We start from the raw sequence: 20,425 nt of genomic DNA, 5'->3' as shown, positions 1-20,425 counted from the left end.
GAAAACACCTAGCGCATGTAGAACAGAGTTTCACTAATTTCTGGCATGACGTTTATTGATATATTATTTTACAAAGATTATTTCGATAGTGAATTTTACTGACAGTGAACAGTTGCACAAAGCCATATGGTTTACAACAATGAAAACCTACATTACATGGTTCTAATTTGTGGTGGCGAAGGGCACATACATTTGTTTTGAGTTGATTGCTTTTGTTGTTTAATGTAAAATTGTGGCAATGTTACGTTGATTGCATGCTACTCTTATTGAATTAGCTAGACAAAGGTAATTAGACAAAGATGTTTAGCCTTAACTATATTACCTTGTTACCATTTCCATGTTTATTCACAGCTGTATTTTTTTGGTATTTCATGTACAGAATATTTTACCATGTGAGATTTTATGAATTTATTAGTTGATTGAGCATAATGCTGCTGGATGATGCATTTTATATTGGCATTATTCATGTGGCATATTGGAAATGGGCACAATATTAAGCAGCTTTCACTCACTTAAAGTAGCACTTAAGTTGAAAACATCAATACCTGGGCCTTATAAGCACAAAACAATCCTTAGCATTCATACTGTAGGTATTTCATAAATACTTTACTAGTTACTACAGCTGCACACCACTCTTTACACATGAAAATCAACTTGACCTACAGTAGGCTTACAGTACATACTGTAGTCACTATATGCTACAAAAAGGATAATTCATACTTGCATTTTAATGTGTTCATTGAAATTTCAACTTAAGTGTTACAGTTTACTTCTAGATTTAGAGATGGGGCTATAATATTAACAAGTAGTCGCCACATTTGTCTTAACCACTTAAACCCTTTTATGCTACAAACTGCGAAAATACCTGATCTTGTAGATCTGTCCCATGTGATCTACAATCTATTTTCGCAGAATGTTAGCGTATTATAACATGCCCAACACAGGGTCGCTAGGGTTCATGTGGTTAAGAGTCCATATTCTCCCTCCAATGTAATGAAAGCAATAATGTTATGACTATAATCTTTATATAGCCACAGGGTCTATCACAGCCCCCTATTCGTTCTGTTTCCCCAATCCATGCCATGAAATCTGGTTTCTCCTTAAAGGCATCAAAGACATTGTATGATACTCGTCCTCTTCAGGAATAAAAAATCTAAGAGAAATATTTAACATCTTGCTACTTTTACTAAATGTAATGCATGCCCCCACAACTCTTATGAATAAAATGGAATGAATAAGCCTAATAATATACGTAGGGCACTCGCAAAATGACGAAATGACCAACATAAAGCCCCCCCCCCCCAAACTATGAGGAATTGAGGTGATTTCCAACCATGGTTTAACTCCATTTATTGTCTAGGGCTCAACATATTCTAATCACTGAAATAAAATACTTCAATTAACAATTTTGAGTGATTACAATCACCTACATTCCATTCCTTAATAATTATTTTCAGATGAAAACCCATGAAATCCAGTATCACAATGCCCGTATGTATGTACAAGGCACGTGCAGATACTCTTCAACAGTTGTGATACTCTGTGTGTGTGTGTGTGTGTGTGTGTGTGTGTGTGTGTGTGTGTGTGTGTGTGTGTGTGTGTGTGTGTGTGTACACCGGTATGTATACTTGTATATAAAATAAAATACATTGTCAATACATTTTATACCGCTAGAAATCCACTTTATTAGACTTTAGATTTAGAACATACATTTGTGGGATAAGTTAGCAGAGATTTTACACATTTTCCATGGGCACAACCCACATACAGTACTCAGCTATGGATGGTGCTCATCCCACAAATGCATGTTCCTTACAAAAGCAGACATAATCTACAAAACACACATTTCTGAACATTTTGTTCACTTTTTATACACTGTAAGTGTGTGTGTGTGTGTGTGTGTGTGTGTGTGTGTGTGTGTGTGTTGGAGCTGTTTTTTCACAGCTGTCAGTCACACTGCCAATACAAGGTTAATTAATCGTTTACGACATATTTCTTCTGATTGAGATGGCACACAGGCTAGTGATATAACAGTTGTGTGATTTTCAATTAAAATTATGCACACATTGTTGGTGAAAGTGGCGCTGAGAGGTTCCTTTCTTCTGCCGTCTCCTACTCCACTATTTTGATCATCCCTTCCACAACTATACGGGAGGTATTCAAACCTCACAGTGCACTCTTAGTCAGTGTCATAAAAAACCTGTGTGATGATGGCATTATCCATTCAAGTTATGAAGACTTGTGTGTAATGCTTAATTTACTATAAACCATCGTACGACAAAGTACAAGTAAGGCTTAAATCCTTTTAGTGTAGCTTAACTTCATTTCTCTTCCCCAGAGAAAATCTACCTTTATTGCCAAAGCGATCTTTGCTCCAGACGGCATTTTGCTTTTCTCCTCTGAGAAGAGTGGTGCCTTTCGAGGAGCCCCGTAAATGTATCGGAACAGAAATAGCATTTCACAATACTGCGCTAATTGACTCAAGACTACACGGAGTGGATGTGGGAGGACTGCTGTGCTGGAAATGAGAAGCAAGGAGAGGGCATTTGTTACTTAGATTTTGAAGACTCATTAGTATTTTGGTGGAAATAAATAAGGAAATAAAACATCTGAGGGATGTACATTGTCAAACTTCTTCAGATTGAATATCTGACACGGAAGCAGCCTGTGGCAAGGGACCAGCTGGCATTGTTCAATGATTACAGGACAAATGAATCAAATGTTTTGTTTGCTGTTCTGCTCTGAAGGGACCGCATTTTCCTATCCCTCCACAAGTTCAAATGGTTCTAATGAATCCTGCCACCGCCATATATTACTTGAAAACATACATTTTTCCAGACAGCAATTCATAATTATAATTCCACTTGGTTTCCATAACTGCTAAAGTGGCAGTGGTACAGTGCATGTTGACTTAAGATGAGTGGCTGTTTGCACAACTCTCCCACTGTCCTTTGCAAAGTGACAGGTAAACAGACATTTGATGAATGCTAAATATAAAGCCATTGCAGTAGCTTACTGTCCCAAACAAGTGTTTTTTGGACAGATTGTTCTATTCCTGACATCTACTGTACAGTAGCAAAAGAGAAGCGCTCCATATCATCTCTCTGCCACCAAGTAATGATGCATGGGTATAAAATATGAAGAATGGCACTTCATAACAAGGAATCTGTTACTGTATAATGGCCGTTTGTAGCATTTAACATTTTAAAATAAGACAAATGTTATAATTGTAATGATTCCCTAGTTGTCTCTTGGTCTGCCATTTCAAGCATGTCAGTGTTTCTCAGTGTGCTGAAAAGTAAAACAGGTATTACTACTCAATCCTGGGTCGACATAAACCCAGCTTCAGCATATAAATGTGTTGTGCTGTCAGTCAATGCACAGTTTACCTTTGACCTCAATATGGAATGATTTGTGTTAACTCTTTCCTGAGCATTTTATAAAGGCCTACCCATAAATCACTTGGGAAATGTCAAGTGGTTTAATATGGTGATCTCTTTAAAGTGGTGGAGATAAGTCTGAAATCCATTTGCTTAAAAGAAAATCTACTGTAAAAGGCTTGCACTACTGCAATTTTCTCATTCATTTCACGCAACGGCTATAGCTTTAGACTCCATGACTCATGCATGCTTTATGTGATTTTCTGAGGTGCGGCTTGGGTCAGGGGAGCTGGCATTTAAGTGTTTGTTCTTGCTCAAGGCACTCCCTGTGTTGGTCAGAGGTTCATATTACCTCTGGTACAATGAAACAAATATATGGGCAGTAGTATTATTGTTTGTTGTATTACATGCCTGCTGACACTATACTTAGACTGAATGCCCTCAAAAGGGTAGTTATTGGTATTAGTACAAACTGTTACAACAAACAAAAATAATAATGAACACAAAGAAAACATACTGTACCTTCATAATTGTGTGTTAAAATGTCTCAGGCTTTGTAGACCGATTTACAAAAAGATCAGTGCCATTCTACAGACCAAGAGCAATTGAACAAAAGACAAAACTGACAGCAAGATGAGAGAAGAGCATTACAGACAGAAGAAGGGAGCAAAATTGGAGTGTGTGATGAATAATGTATACGTCTCAATCCTTCCAACCCTGTAAGTTTGCAAAATGACAGTGATCAAAGTTGAGTCTGCAAGGGATGGTATTAAGGGCAGATTAAAATGGTTGGGAGAGTGTAAAAGAGAATACCGGAGGGGGAAGGGGTATTTCTGCCTCTTGTCAGATTCTGTCACAGCTTATTTAACACTCACACTTTGACTAAAATCCCTTAGCTCCTCTGTTTCCTGACAATGCAAAAAGGCTTTATAATCCAGCGTGGAAGTAGTAGCCATGGGGTCTGGTACAAGTGCTGTCAATATGTGAATTAAGTAACTAGAGATTTTACGATATACTGTAATTTTATCCTTTAAAGTATTGATTTCAATACTTGATCTCGCGTATTGGTCGATGCGGAGATACTGTGCGTGCACACACACACACACACACACACACACACACACACACACACACACACACACACACACACACACACACACACACACACACACACACACACACACACACACACACACACACACACACACACACACACTCTATCTGTGCATATTTATTTATTTTCCAAATATTCTTATCCCACGATTTTGTAAACCATTCTTCAACCAGTGCCAATTGCCTAAACTGTAATCCTTTATAATAAAGGCATTATAAAGACCAGGATTACTGCATGTTTTTGTGAGGGTATCAACCATAGGAGACATGGGAAGAACATGCAAACTCCACACAGAAAGACCCCGTGGAGGAGAGAAGACGCCCCCCAGCTCCCACAGCATCCCCCGGCAGGAATCGAATCCAGGACCTTCTAGCTGTGAGGCGATAGTGCTACCGACTGCACCACCGTGCCCCCCGTATCTGTGCATAGACTTGCATACTCACTGATAACAGATTCAACATTTAGGCTGCATCAGAGGCATTTCTGATACTGGTATCGGTATCAGAACAACTCTATGCACAACAAATTGCATTGGATATTTTGTATTGTGTACAGTACATGTCATTGTCGAGTTATCTCTGTCTCAGTGTTGCTTGAATATTTTCTATAGCATGTCATCATTATGCAGGTCAAGTAAGCCTTTACCATCCCTTTCTTCCGTGAATAGAACTGTACACACTCAAACAGTTCAGTGATCACATTTGTAGTCATCATCTGCACGCACGCACACACACACACACACACACACACACGTGTGCACACACACACACACACACCCACACCCACACCCACACTCAAAGCCTAACAGATGACTCTTCTTCTTTTTTTCTTATGCCAATATACATTTTATTGTTGTGGGAGAAACACTGACCTTATGAATATACAAGCTTATAAACTATAACAAATAACATAACACTAATAGTGTTACGTTGTTTTAGAACAAAATGAAACTGACTTGAAGAAATAAACACCAGAATAAAAATATGACAATAAAATATTTAGTAATACATGTGCAAAAAAGTACATTCCCTTCCTCCCACCCGCCCCACCCACCCTAGGCTCCAAAAAACGTTAAAAAAAAAACAGAATTAAGACAATAGTCAAACAAAAACAAAACATGACGACAAACACAAGCAGTAGGACAAAATATTACACCCTTGGACAGAGACATCTCTCGTCATTGGCTTCAAATAGATAGAATAAGTAAATACAGTACAATCTGATAGGTTAATTAAAGGGAGGTTCCCCAACAAAGACAATAAAAGGGGTCCAGGCTAGGACAGAGTTCTTGCTGGCTCCACATGTTTTATATCTGAGTTTCTCTAAAGGTATGAAGGAGAGGACCTCCTTCAACCATTGTGAAAAAGAGGGCACATTCTTTGATTTCCAATTAAGAAGAATTAGTCTGCGAGCCAGCAAGGAGGCAAATGCCACCGCATTAGCTTGAGGAGGTGTGACTGAGCAATCAGGGGGAATTATGCCAAAAATGGCTGTGTGTAAAGAAGGAATTATTTCTGTTCCACATATACGTGAGAGCACATCAAATATTTGTCGCCAATAGTTCTCAAGGGAGGGGCATGTCCAAAACAGGTGGCCTAATGAGGATGGGGTCTGGCTACATCTCGGGCAGCCAGGGTCCGGAATGTTGAATAGTCTGGCCAGCTTTTTCCCTGAATAGTGGAGTCTGTGCAGTATTTTAAATTGATTCAAACCATGGCGTATGCACATGCAGGACGAGTGAATACGTAGTAAACTGCTCTGCCACATCTCCTCCGAAAGCTCTTCACCCAGATCCCTCTCCCCGGAGATCTTCACCGTATCCCAAGTTACCGGTTTCAGGTTTTATGTAAGAATAGATCATAGACACTTGTTTTTTGTCAGAGGGGCTAAATTCCAGAATAACATCTAAGTGATTCTTGGGTGGCTTGTAGGGATATGAAGTAAACACTGTCTGGGAGAAGCTGCGAAATCTGAAAGAACCTAAAGCGATGGGTCTTGGGTATATCATGATCTGCTCTAAGCGTTTCAAAAGAACACCAATCCATTCCTATGCCAACACTGAAATGCATTATCCATCACAGATGGGGGGAGGAGAGGATTGTTAAACACAGGGAGAAATCTACTAGGTTGTCTTAAATCAAAATGTTTCCGGAACTGTAGCCATATTTTGAGTGAGGATTTAACCACCGGTTTGTGGGCTGTGTGATTTGGCCGAATGGTAATGAAGAGGTAAGCATTGGCAGGGGGTTGGATAGTAACTCCATGTGAACCCAGTCTGGACCCTGTTCATATTCATATGTGTGCCTCCAATATGGAAACTTAGCAATATTTGCCGCCCAGTAATACCAGAGGAAGTTGGGTAGTCCTAGGCCCCCCGCATCTCTAGGGACTTCTAAAACATTTTTTTTTCATTCTGGGGTTCTTGTTGTTCCAAATAAAGGATGAAATGAATCTGTCTAATTGTTTAAACGTTGCTTTTGATACGAATATAGGGATCATTTGGAAGAGATAGAGAAATCTGGGTAAAACCGTCATTTTAACTATATTAATGCGACCAGCTAATGTGGTAGTGTAGACTATCTCTTGAAGTCTTGTGTTGTTCGTTAAGTCAGCGTTTTAAAATTATATTTATATAGTTCCTCCATTGTATTGGCGACTCTCACTCCCAAATATGTGAATGCTTTGAGTTCAAGTTTGAATGGGAAATTGGAGTAAATTTCGTCTGTGTGGGTAATTGGGAAAAGTACACTTTTTGAATAGTTTAGCTTAAAAGCTTGTAACCCGACAGGTGACCAAAGTTCTCTAAAGTAAGTAATACTTTTGGTATCGACTGTGCCGGGCTGGATATACAGTATACAGAAGTAGGTCGTCCGCATATAGCGATAACTTATGAATTCTATTCTACCCCCTCTAGAGATACCCCTAATGTCATCATCTGTCCGGATAGCTATAGCGAGGGGTTCGATTGCTAAATCGAACAGGAATGGGGAGAGACCACAACCCTGCCTGCAGGACCTATGAAGTGGAAAGTAACCAGAAATGTTGTTATTCGTCCGTACAGCAGCCATAGGCAATTTACATAATATTATGATCCAGGTTAGTAACAACGGACCGAACCCAAATCTCTCCAGGACCGTAAATAGATACTGCCATTCAACACGGTCAAATGCTTTGGCGCCGTCCAGCGAGATCACAACCTCTGTGACCTCTGTGACCTTTGGCTGTTTTTCAGAATGGGGTGTATAGGATGTTAAACAAGCAACGCATGTTGTAAAATGACTGACGGCATGGAATAAAGCCTGTTTGGTCATGAAAAATTAGATGGATTCACTGATTCAATACGGGTGGCTAGTATTTTAGTGAGGATTTTGTAATCACAATTTAACAAGCTTATTAGGCGGTACGAACCGCATGATAAGGGGTCTTTGTCTATTTTAAGCAATACTGATATGATGGCCTGCGTCATAGTTTGAGGTAATTGACACTGTTCAAATATTTCCATGTATAATTGGCTGAGGATCTGAGCCAGTTTATCAGCAAATTCCTTGTAAATTTCGATCAAAAAGCCATTAACGCTCTGCATTGATTTGATTGCTTTTAGAACTTCGCTTGCCGATATCTCCTTATCTATCTGCTTTTGGTCCTCTGGGGAAATCTCTGGTATAGTTAAGCCATCTAAGAACGTTTGGACACTTAGTGGGTCAGCAGGTGGTTCTGATGTATAGAGGGTTGTATAAAATTGTTTAAACTGCTCATTTAATTCTATAGGGTTAGTGGTCTTCTCCCCTGTTGCCTTTCTCATTTCAGGGATGGCGCTATTAGGTCAGGAACTGTTGCTATGAATTTAGTGAAAAAGGCTGGGTCATCCCAGTTGTGACCATATATTAGCTAGGGCCACACAAGTACCATAAAGAGTGCCTGTCACTACCACATATCTCCCCTTAGAGTCAGCTATAGTCTGTTGTGGGACAAATGGAACGCCCCTTCGGATTAAAATAGCCATACCTTGTGTCCTACTTTCATTCTTAGAGCAGAACATTTGACCTATCCAGGCTTTCTTTAGCTTTGCATGGTCACTAGAGCCTAAATGGGTCTCTTGTAAAAACATTATGTCTGAGCTCAGAGATTTTAGGTGAGCAAAGACCTTACTGCGCTTTACCGGGTTATGGATTCCCTTAACCCATTCAGGCCGGGTACACATTTTAATGTATGGGAGGGGCTTACAGTACATGTACAGTATGTATCAACATATTTGATTTTGTTGGCTAATTTCCACTCTGAGGGAACGTGGACATTATTTGTTGGCCGGCGGATCTCGCCGCGTCCTCCGACGTCTCAAAATGATGCAGAGGGGTACATGACTCCTGCTGCTGTCTGCTTTGAGTAAATGAGGAGGGACATGACTCCCCCTGCTGTCTACTTTGAGTAAATGAGGAAGTGATCTGCGGTGGAAAACGACTGATAAATCATAGTGATTTTATCATTATAATGGATAAGCCTAAACAAACCAGTTCACATGAACAATGCTGATGTAAAATAAGATATCTGAACGGCTACATTTATTTATACAATTAAAATATCATGAGCCAGCACAGTTATAGGGGGGTTTGCCCAGACTTCTTTTTCTTCCGATCACCAAAAGAAGTCTGGGTTTCCGAGGCTAGCTAATTTCTGATTTGGGCCTAACTATAGGTTAGGCCTAAATATTCCAGCTTATAAAGCGAGACAAGGCAGGCAGCAGGCAACGCCAGGAGAGCGAACTCACCCAGCGTCACCCGCCAGCTCAGACCCGTTGGCAAACGTCAGGTCGGGCCGCGGTTTTCCCAATGGCCCCGAGCACAAAGGTGGGTGCGCGCGGCCGGGCCAAAGCCACGTGAGCGGCAGGAGCCGGAAACAGTATCAGTCCCGTCACCGGATACATACGCATGTATAGCCGGAGGAGGAAATGGAAATAATTTAGATGTAATCGCAGCCACCTCGCGTAATTAGCCCTATTCACGGCCCGCCCACTCAGCAAATTTCTCAGCAACTTCCTGGTGCTGACGTCAGTTTTGAAGAGGAAACTAACATAGAAATCATTGGACTTAAAGCCAACAAATCATTATTCTGAACGGTAAAGTAAATTATAATGCTTTGTACCTTTTACTATCTTGTGTTCTTGATCATGCTAGCCGTATTTTATACTTTATTATTCAGAAATTGCATTAAATTTGCGATTTCTGTGTTAACTCTATGGGCAGGGGTTTCCCCTTCAAAAGGTGACTTCAGCACCAGGAAGTTGCTGAGTGGGCGGGCCGTGAATAGGGCTAGGGGCCCGTGTGTAAACATAGCATTAGCATCGTTAGCTCCTATTGCCTATGGGGAAGTAGAGCTTGGCCTCGGCTCCGCTGATCGCCTTTACCTTTTTGCGTACTTCTTTGAAAGCCGATCTCTTCTTCCTCACGGCGTTGGTGTAGTCCGGCCAGAGGGACAGCTCGTTTCCGTTGTATGTAAGGGGGCCTCCTTGGCTAGCCTTGCGTAGAATCTCGTCTCGGTCTCGGGTGTAGTGTACCCTCATAATAAATATACGAGGGGGGTTGCCCGGGTTTGGTTTGGGCCGTAGAGATCTGTGGGCTCGGTCTAGCAGGGGTGCCTCAGAGAGTTGGAACACCGAACACTTCTTTCAGAAGTTCTGAAACGAACTGTGTTGGCTGGTTCAATTCCAAGCCCTCACTGACTCCAGCCAAAAGGAGGCTATTTCTACGATTGCGGCTCTCTTCGTCGTCGCATCTGGCTTCTCGCCTTAGTATATCTTCCTTAAGCCAATCCACCGTAGCCTGAAGGTCCGCAACATTGTCTCCATTGAAAGTAGCTGATTTCTCCAGCTCCGTGAGGCGGCTATCATGCGCGCTCAGCGTGGTCTGTAGGCCGTCAATAGAGGCACCCAGCTCGTGTTTTACAGACTTAATTTCAGCATGTAGATCTTTGTTCGCCAACTCTATTGGCGAAAACAGACTCCTTGAGCGATTCCAGTGCTTTAGTTAGCATTTCTGGCATGAGTGTGCCGCCTGGCTCTCCCATCTTGTTTGGGCTCGGAGATTTAGCTTTTGTAGGATGCACGTTAGCATTAGCCAAACTTTGTGACTTTGCAGCAGCTTGCGCCTTGCTTCTGGTCACTACAGTTCCATCACTGTGACTCATTTGTGTCCAAAACAATTAATAAAGTTAAGAGATGTTGTTTTGTTGTTTCAAAATATAGATTTGGCAGATTTAAAAGTAGAATATTAATTGGACCCTGCGGAGCTTGCAGGAGACGCGTCTACAGCACCCGACTCAGAATCCATCCGTGATTTGGTCACCAACAGAGAAGGGAAAAGGAGCCGCTGAGACCTCACACCCAGCCCACTCTCAGTGGAATTCTGCCTGTTTACCTGATGCCCTCTTTATCTATTCCCCTCCACCTAATGTTTGTCTTAGGACTATGTGCAGCTGTCAGCCTCCTTGGCTAAAAACCTATTCTCCGAGAGAAGAAAACCTATCAGGATCTATCTTTACCCAGCTGTGCATTGCCTGGTAGAGTGGGTGAACATCAGTGGACAATGATTTATAATTTGTTTACCATTACCACGGTGTTCAAAAGATATTTGACAGGGCTGCCCTCCTCTGTACAGTCATTTGTCACTGAAGAATGCTCTGCCGTCTAATCTAATACCTTGTTTGTTCTCTTTGCTGTCATGCTGTGTGATGTGTAACGAACTGCATCTCCTGTTTCACCGTTAATTCAGTAACGCAAGCGCGCACACGCAAGCACACACACACACACACACACACACACACACACACACACACACACACACACACACACACACACACACACACACACACACACACACACACACACACACACACACACACACACACACACACACACACACACAAACGATGGAGTTAATGTTATTTTAATGCATGCCATTTTGCGGAGAAAAAAAAAGGAACTTAATTTTCAGTCATGACAAACTACCCCATTACTCAAGCCACTGAAGTGAGATTGTAGAATAAGCAAAAAACAGGGATGCACTACCTGGGCAAACTGACTGAACGTTTCTCTTCATTGCAAGGACCCCCTACAAATCATCACTTTTTCTTGTATTGGATGTACAGTAAGGAAAATCTCTGCATATATGGAGGGCATTGAATAGTGGAATTGTGGTGCTTCAAGCAGAGCCAGTAGGACTGAAATAAAACAAGTGCACTGCTCTCACATAATCCATGAATGCTAAAAATAAGCCTGTTCAGACGAGGGTGGTGGATTCTCTGCTGCATCCACAGCAACACTGAGTGATAAGTCTGTAGCTACAATATGAGAGACAGATTGCGTGTGTGAGTGTGTGTGTGTGTGTGTGTGTGTGTGTGTGTGTGTGTGTGCGCCCGTGAGTGTGCGTGTGTGCGCAAGTGCATGCGTGGGCATGTGTGCATTGTGTGTCTGTGTGCTTGTGGGCTTGTTTGTTGGAGATAGGCTTTTGATTTGGCATGCGTTACAGTAGTAACCCTAACAAGCCCATGTACAGCCTAGAAACAAAAATCCAGTGGTTACTTGGGTGACTCAGACTACCATATAAGCAGTGTCTGTGCGTGACTACTTTCCTTTTGAAACACATCCATGTTACACAAAGGAATCAATGTAAACATATTGTGAGCTAGTTTAAGGTGAATGATAGTAATCAGATTATACCGATCATTTGTCTGAAAATGCGTAATTAATGATGCATTTAAAATTCTTAATGATGAGGGTTTCCCCATAGTTGTTACCTAGCAACTGCAAACTGCTATCAAATGAGATTATGTCCTCTTAATGCAGAGGCTTCTGTTCTACAGGCCTTAGGGTAGGGCTGTCACAATTATTACATAATCGTCTAATCGTGATTATTTGACATTATCGCAATTATTTTGTCATAATCGTCATAATCGTGAATGTTGAAAAATGTCAGAAATAGTGGAAATAGCAGATCTACAAGCTCACAACGCGTCGCATATTTCCACTATCAATGTTATTTTTTAAGTAGTAAGTTGTCAAATATGTCAGTAATTTCTTCGTGTATTTCGGTTTTGTGTCATATCTGCCATGTGCAACTTCAAAGCCTAAAAGCTAGGGGTGTAACGATACATTTTAATAGCGATTCGATACATATCACGATACATGGTTGACGATACGATACATGGACGATATTGGTTCATTCATAGCGATACGATACGATTCGATTTAATGATTTAAAATCGATATAGTAACTATTTAGCAAATAAATTAAATCTGTGTGAAAGGTGTGGATAGTGCAGTGCATTATGGATATAAATAAGCAAACAAAGTGATTATCTGCCAAATACATGGATATTGTATATTGACAAAGCTGCACCTTGACATGAACCCAGAGATTACACACATTTATCGATAGACCAGTGTAGCTATATGGAAAGGAAAAGTTTTTCTTCTTAAAAATGCTAAATACAATGCACAAGTAGGTAGTATCGATGATTTCCATTTGAAGGTATAGTGACTTATATGCTTTTATTTTTTTTCAAGAACTGGAATATTGCACACCCACTGAAATCCACCGAAATTTCAACTCCACATCCTGAGTGGCCTATTCACTCTACTATGGCTTTTCGTTTGGGTTTGTCATTGTCATTTCCATATCCATGTTTATGATGGGATACATATTCAGTTTATACAATTGTGTAAATATTCAACAGTTCTGTTTGAGGCTGTGTTTTCCTTCATCTCTTTGCTTGTAAAGGGTGTAGAGTTCCCCTGGCTGGTAATAAGGTGTTCAAACTCTGCCAAGAAATGTTCAGTTCACTAATTTGCAATTAGAGTAGTAAATAATGTGTGCATTCACACTAGTTAAAAACACATGCACTAGTTAAAAACACATGCAAGCGCGTGTGCATGTGTTTTTGTGTGTACATCTGTTTGTCTGTGTGTCCCAGGCATAACTCGGTTGCCGCCCGACCGAATGGCCTCAAACTCAGTGTGTGCGTATGAAATGGGGGTGTGCCGATTGGGGTTTCCAAGAACTGAAAAACCGCAAACATTTGTCCTGCACCTCATTGAAGCTCTGTGCATTTGGCTTCACGGATTGGCTTCACTTCGCTTTGTTTGTGCCGCGCCGCCAATATAAGCAGCATATGCAATGGAACATAAAGTACGAGAGCTGTGGTCACAGTGAAGGCTAAAACGAGTACATAAGATTAACATGAGTATTGCACAATGGATGGGGTGTGTATTCCAGCCTAAGACTTGCATGGCCCCAAAGTAGTCAGAAGGTGATAGAACTTTAAATGTACTCTACATCATACACAGTTTGAAATGTGCCAAACTGGTACACCTGATCATTTATCTCTTCTTACGAGTGAGTTATAATTAGTCGCATGCCATGGCCGTGCACCAAAATAACAGATCAATGAGTAAAACTGCAGAAACAATCTTTTTGTGTGTGACACAGAACACAGCAAAGTATAAATCAGGCATTATTAGGGAAATGTTATTTTCTGAAAATAAAATGAATTTATTCTGTTATAATGCTGGGTGCATGAAGAGCATAGCATAGCAGGTATTACAACATTTTAGCAACTTGCGACACATCACCTTATAGGCTGTGTGTGTCTGACGTGTGTGAGCACTCTACGTGAGAGCCTTAATGCACTTCACCTGCATGCATTTTTGATGCAATGGAGAAATAGGGTAAAGCACAGTCATAGCCTCCTGTTGCCTTCACAGCAGGAGTCAAACCTCCCCCGAACATTCAACCACAGAGAGCTTATTGAAACAAATGCTGCAGAATGGAATGGAAAATCTCACCGTTAACCATATTTCTGTCTTCCATGGGGTCACATCATTTCAAAATGATTCACTTCTGTGGTTTTGGATTTAACACAACAGAACCATGAGTAAAGGAGAAGGAGATAAGAAAATGAATTTGTTGTCCAAAATACCAGATCTTCAAGCTCACAGCGTGCTACGTTAAGGCATGTTGTGAGTTTGTAGATCGTCTTTATTTGGTGAGATTGGTGGAAAAACAGACGTTTCAGAATGAAAAGAAGCAAGCGGCATCACATGGTGCAAAACGGTCTTGTTTGTCTTTGTCCACGTGAAATGAATGACTGACACATATGTTACAGACTCTATTAACAAACACTGTCTAAATGTTTGTCTCAGTCTTAAGGGGTCTAAATAGAGCAATTTTATATTAACTTGTTGAGTGCCGATCCCGAACTAGTTCGGCTTTATTTCAATCCAATACAATTTTTTTTTATTAATTCACTTACCCTGAGCTGCTTGTAGAGTCGTGGGTGGTCCTGGCTCGTCCTACACTGCCATTTAGCATGGTCCGACGATATATTCCATTAAAAATGGTTTAAAATACATTTTTGAGCCCCCCAATGTTCACCGAATGTTCAGCGCCGCTTCCGGAACGTAGTCCAGTGTGCCGATCCCGAATTAGTTCGGCTTTTTTAATGAAATGAATAAAATGATCCGAGGCCTTCTGAAGCCTGTGCCTAAATTTTCAAGCAGGGTGTTCCAAATCCGGGCGCCCCCGGCCGGCCGTTACCCGTGAACGCCGCCGCGAATCGCCGCCGAATCCAATGAAACACCACATCTTTAAAAGGCCATATCTCTGGATTGTGTTTTTAGGGAAGCGGCGCGAGGTTTATTTACGGCGAAATCGCCGAAAAATGATCTTTAAAATGACAAAATGCGAATAGCTAATCTTTAGCCATTATCATCCGGGACCTTTCCATGACGTGCACGAACGTGAGCACGCGCGTCACTGCAACGTGAGTCCCCGGATGCTAAAGCGCTCGCCTATGGGAGAAAGCCTGGCATTCTATGGCGCCATCTAGGGGCTGGCACTGGAAGGGTTAACAGTTTTTTTCTTTTTAAACAAATCTTTTCCCCCCACAACATTGATAGTGATCTACAGTCATAAGCACTAGGGTTAAATTATACCCTTCTTTCAGCTAACTCTCAATTCTGTATTTTTCATTTTTAGAGTTATATTGAAAGTAGCCTAATGGCATGTCAAAACTAACCATCTTAATTGGCGCAAGATCGGAGAGTGGGCTGACCATGGGCAATGGCCTCGAACGTGGGCGAGTCTGACATCCTTCACTGCATGGCAAATGAAGGCTACATTCAATTATGGGCTACTTGTCAGGCTGGGCAAATCATTCTGTCTTTAACAAATAATGCTGCACAAAAAAATAAAAAGGTTTTTACAAACATATTCCACATTTGGATTGGTTGTTTGGCTTATTCAACTTCAAGGCCCGCATATGAAATTGTACAAAAAAGCTTCCTAAAAACAAAATGACATGGAATAGTGATCACTATATTGTAGGAAGCACTACATCGTACTAATAAATATATCCTAATATTGAACTATGATTGATCAGCTACTAAAGTGTAGCAAGCGACTCATTTGATTTCCAGTAGGACATATTTATGCGATTGCAAGGCAGAGCGGCAGAGCGTGTGTGTTTTTGCAAGCATGTGCATTTTTGCTAGGTGGAAGCATTTGAAAATTGTGTGAGCCAAGAGTCTAACCAGCTAAACTGAGCTACCAAAAAGTGAAGAGCTTTTCAAGCTAAGTTGTTCATACAGTAGAAATGATATTCATTGATCTTTAGAGAGTTATCAATATCTGCTCTCACCCCAACTGCTTTCCTGTGTGTTGTGTCCATGACTTATGGAGAGATAACACTCAGGCTTTATTTTTGATTATTTATGTCAGCTAGAACTATCGTCTCCATACATACAGGTTCACGCCCAGGTCATGCCTGGTCAGGCCATTAGTTAAAAAAGAAGAGACAAAAAAAAAGAAGAAGAGACTAAAGTAGTAGTAGTACACATTGTCGCTTAAATTAAATGGTTTTACATCTGCGAGATAAAGAGTTGAATTTTATGTTTACGGAATTCTTAAAAATCTTTGACTCAAACAATGCAGACACAAAAACACAAGGCAATGAGGACACTGATTTTAGATCATTAATGATTCTTAAGAGTAGTCTGCAGTAGAATGAAAAAGGCCCTCAAGTGGGTCCCTTTTTTTAACTTCTCTGTCAATCTCTTAGCTTAAATACAAACATTTATTTGTACACACACAGTAGTATTCCAAAGTTAACAAGCTGAAATTACAAAAAAAATATATATACCGGTATATATATCACACTACTAATTACTATCACAGAACCATGGGATCCTTGCAGTTCCATTTGTATACTCTCAGAGTTATATTTTACAGTGTACATTATTTGTGTCTTATGTCCTGCATGTTCTTCGAACCATAGCGCCAAATGTTCATCCATCTTTTAACATGACAGGTACTGTAGTTCTAAAGGGCAACTCCTATCCTCAGGAACAAAAGCCCAGTATCTCAACATGACATGCTAACCTGTTGTCACGGCTTCACACAAGGGAGACAGGCCGTCACAACAAAAGATTTGGTCACAAGGACAACATGGAGCTTCTGTGTATGGAGGGACTACAGTATGAGTGACTGATGATCATTTGTAAAGTAAGTCATACCTGGCTGTTATGTGAATTTACACAGTAGTTATGAAATACTTAGATGAACTGAGTAAATGATTGTCTTTCACAGCAACAAATGTCTTATAAGCAAGCAAAGTGAGAGAGATTTTTTAGTTTGAGAATCTGTCGTTTTTGTTGGTTGACACCATCAATAGACAAGCAAGAATAAAACAGCATTTGCATTTTCAAAGTTTGCCAGGTTACAGATGTGTCTGAAGAAAATTTCACAAGTAAACATGAATCGAAACTATACAAAACCAGCAGTTCTAAGTTGTTGGACCGCGTGTTTTGAGAATCCAGTATCGCCAGAAGAGAAGATTATTCAGTCAGGCACAGCTGAATATTCTTACCATCTGTTCCATTTTACTCCAGTGCCTGACTCCTGGCTCATGTTTAATGTATCTGTGCTAATTACATCATCCACCTACAATGGCCGTCTCCACATCAGGAAATCATTCAAAGAGAGCGTAGGACCTCACCTCATAAAAGCACCATATGAATACCTTCAGAACACAGAATTTCAATCACTTGCTCCATCGCCTCTATACTTGATAATGACCCTGGATAAGAAATATTCATAATGAACGGAAGCATAGTTCATGAACCCCACCTCCCAGCCCACCCCACCGCCAAATCAAAATGATTCTTAACGAGACATGCAATTTCAGCCCTTTTGACAGAATAATCAATGTTACATTCAGCAGGCAACATACATGTAACATATCAATGATTTGACCACATTAGTGCTGTATTTATGATCTACTTAAATCCTCTGCAAGGGAGGTCAAGTGTGACTCAATCTAATATTATTATTCCCCAGGGGGAAATGGGAGACATACGGAAGACGAATATGTAATGGGACTTTCTCTCCCATGTATGCTCATATACTGTAGACAACAAATGCACACATATTAAGTATGCAAATACACACACCTCCTATGCTCATACACACAAGCCACCGACACAGTCACACAGCTGCATGCGCTAGTAGTGATTTTTTTCTGACACTTTCTCTGGAATCTGCAATGCCTTCCCATACTCTGAATGGGCATAAGACCTCCAAATTCACGCCAACTTACAGTAGATGCATACACACGCTACTCTTCACCTCCGGTAAGTATTGAAATGAACACCTTCAATACGTTTCTCACGCAAACTTAAGCCTGGTAAAACAACTAAAGAATAGCGGACAAAAGGGCGATATTCATGCACTGTTAAGCCCAGTCCACACCAATGATTCGCAACACAACTAGTAGCAACTGCAACTCCTTGCAACCATTATTATCCCCAAATGGCACCGGTCTGCAACTGGTCAGTCCAGACTGCTGCAATTTCTTGCAACTGGTTGCAGACATTAAGGTTAAAAGGATAATACAAAAACAATTACTTTCTTGCTCTGGACCCTTAAGTCAACATTAGATGTGAAAAGCACCTTAATTTAACTGCACCTTAAATTAACTGTAGCATACAGTAGCAATGCTTAAACAAATAGGTTAGCTCTTAGCCTACTGTATGTTTTCTACCATTTATTTTGGGGCTTACATACATACATGTTCAAGACACTGTCATGTGCTGCAGAATAAGCTACAAGACAACTGAAAAAGAAAACCTCCATATGGCTGGCAAATGATTTAGTGACTTTTGTCAAGCAACACTGTCTTATAAATAAGCCCTAGGTCTAGCCAGGCCCATATACATATACTGTAGGCCTACAACCCATCTTGCCTCCTCTTCAGCAGGAGATGTATTCAGTGATGTGCCAAATCAATATTTAGGTTGCTAATGATAGCCACTCTCATCAAAACATATTTTAATATGTATATTATATGTATGTGATGTTGCCAGGAAGTGTTGACTTGGCATTGAGCGTCCCAGGGAGGGACCGCATGAAATGCTTGTGACTTTGAGGGAGATGAGAGAGAATTGGTTGTTTTCCTCCCTCACTGCCAGAGAGGATCTTCTTCACAGATAGCCTACCTTAAATCACCAGACTGAATTATACCAAACAAAGCCTATCTTATACTTAGTCATATTTGCACCGTTACGCCGAAAATAGCTGAAATACAAGCTCACAACATGTCACAGACACAATGCGATACATTGTGAGCTTGTATATGCTATTTTTATTGTGAGACACTGTTGTATGAAAGAGCATAAATTATAGGCATGACTCGCCTCCTTTCTAATTTCAGCTCTTCCTCAAAATAATCACTATGGGGCAGGCAGAGGTGACTTTCAATGGCAATTTCATCCTGTTTGATGAACAATTCTGCCAATTAATACAAATATTAAAGTTGCTTAGGGCATGCGTGGTCAAAGGGTTTTCCTGTCATACAACTGACCCTTATCAAAACAGCCATTTTGAAGAAATAACATAAAATTGTGTTTCATAATGTGCCATGCAGCATGGACAGTTGACTTTCATGCTGGCACAGAAAATCCTAAAAGAAACACACCCACAATTACCAATAGCCTATTGCCTTTAGCGACTGCCAAACATGAGTTTCTTTTTGTAAGCTGGATGGTGCTGTTCGCTAGCCTAATGGGTCACCATTTGTTTCCGGGTTTCTTTGGACACCACGTGATACGTATATCACATGACCAAAAGAAAGAAAATAGGCTTTTCCAAGGTTGTAGGAAAAACACCACATTCCTATGGGATGATGAAATTAGACTGTATCTCACAAACTGATTGCCACTGATCGGTCACAATTATTTCCTGATTCTAGGACACCCATGCGCGTCTTTTGACAACACAGGGCCGATGCAGAATATTCTATGATTCTTTTCAAAGGTTGGTGAAAAAAACGCTCTGAATCCTAGCAGTCAATGTGTTAAAAAATGGCTGCTATAAATGGGGTTCATAGGCAGTAACAAATCACAATCCCAAACAAGAAACAAAATAAATGCAGAACTTGAAATAGTTCTTCTATGATATTCTCCACAAAGTCAATAAGTCTATAAGTCGTCAGCCTACCTTTGAGGAGGAGACTGGGAAGTCTTACACAAACAGGATTGCACGTTGTTCAATGGGGTATGGGAGAGCTGGTAGCACATTAGTCGACCCCAGCAGACTCATTCTGACGGGAGACACAGGAGCAGCAGATGTCTGGGAAGACATTGACGGGGTAATTACTCCATCTTGCAAGGTTTCTTTTTAACCACTTTCCAACCTGGTTGACTGTGTATTATGTCATTATGTGTATGGCGTTCCTCATGTCATTGTAGGTGACCTTTTTATTAATATTCCAAAATAGCTAAAATAGCTCATCTACCAGCTCACAATGCATTGTTAGCGAATATAGTTTGATGACAAGCTGATAAATTACACTCTCAGTTTTTATGTAGGCCTATTTCTATATCAAT

Source organism: Nannobrachium achirus (genome assembly GCF_963921795.1).
Source record: "Nannobrachium achirus genome assembly, chromosome: 22".
Classification (NCBI taxonomy): domain Eukaryota; kingdom Metazoa; phylum Chordata; class Actinopteri; order Myctophiformes; family Myctophidae; genus Nannobrachium; species Nannobrachium achirus.
The sequence above is the reverse complement of the archived record's forward strand: the minus strand, read 5'-3'. Positions refer to the sequence as shown.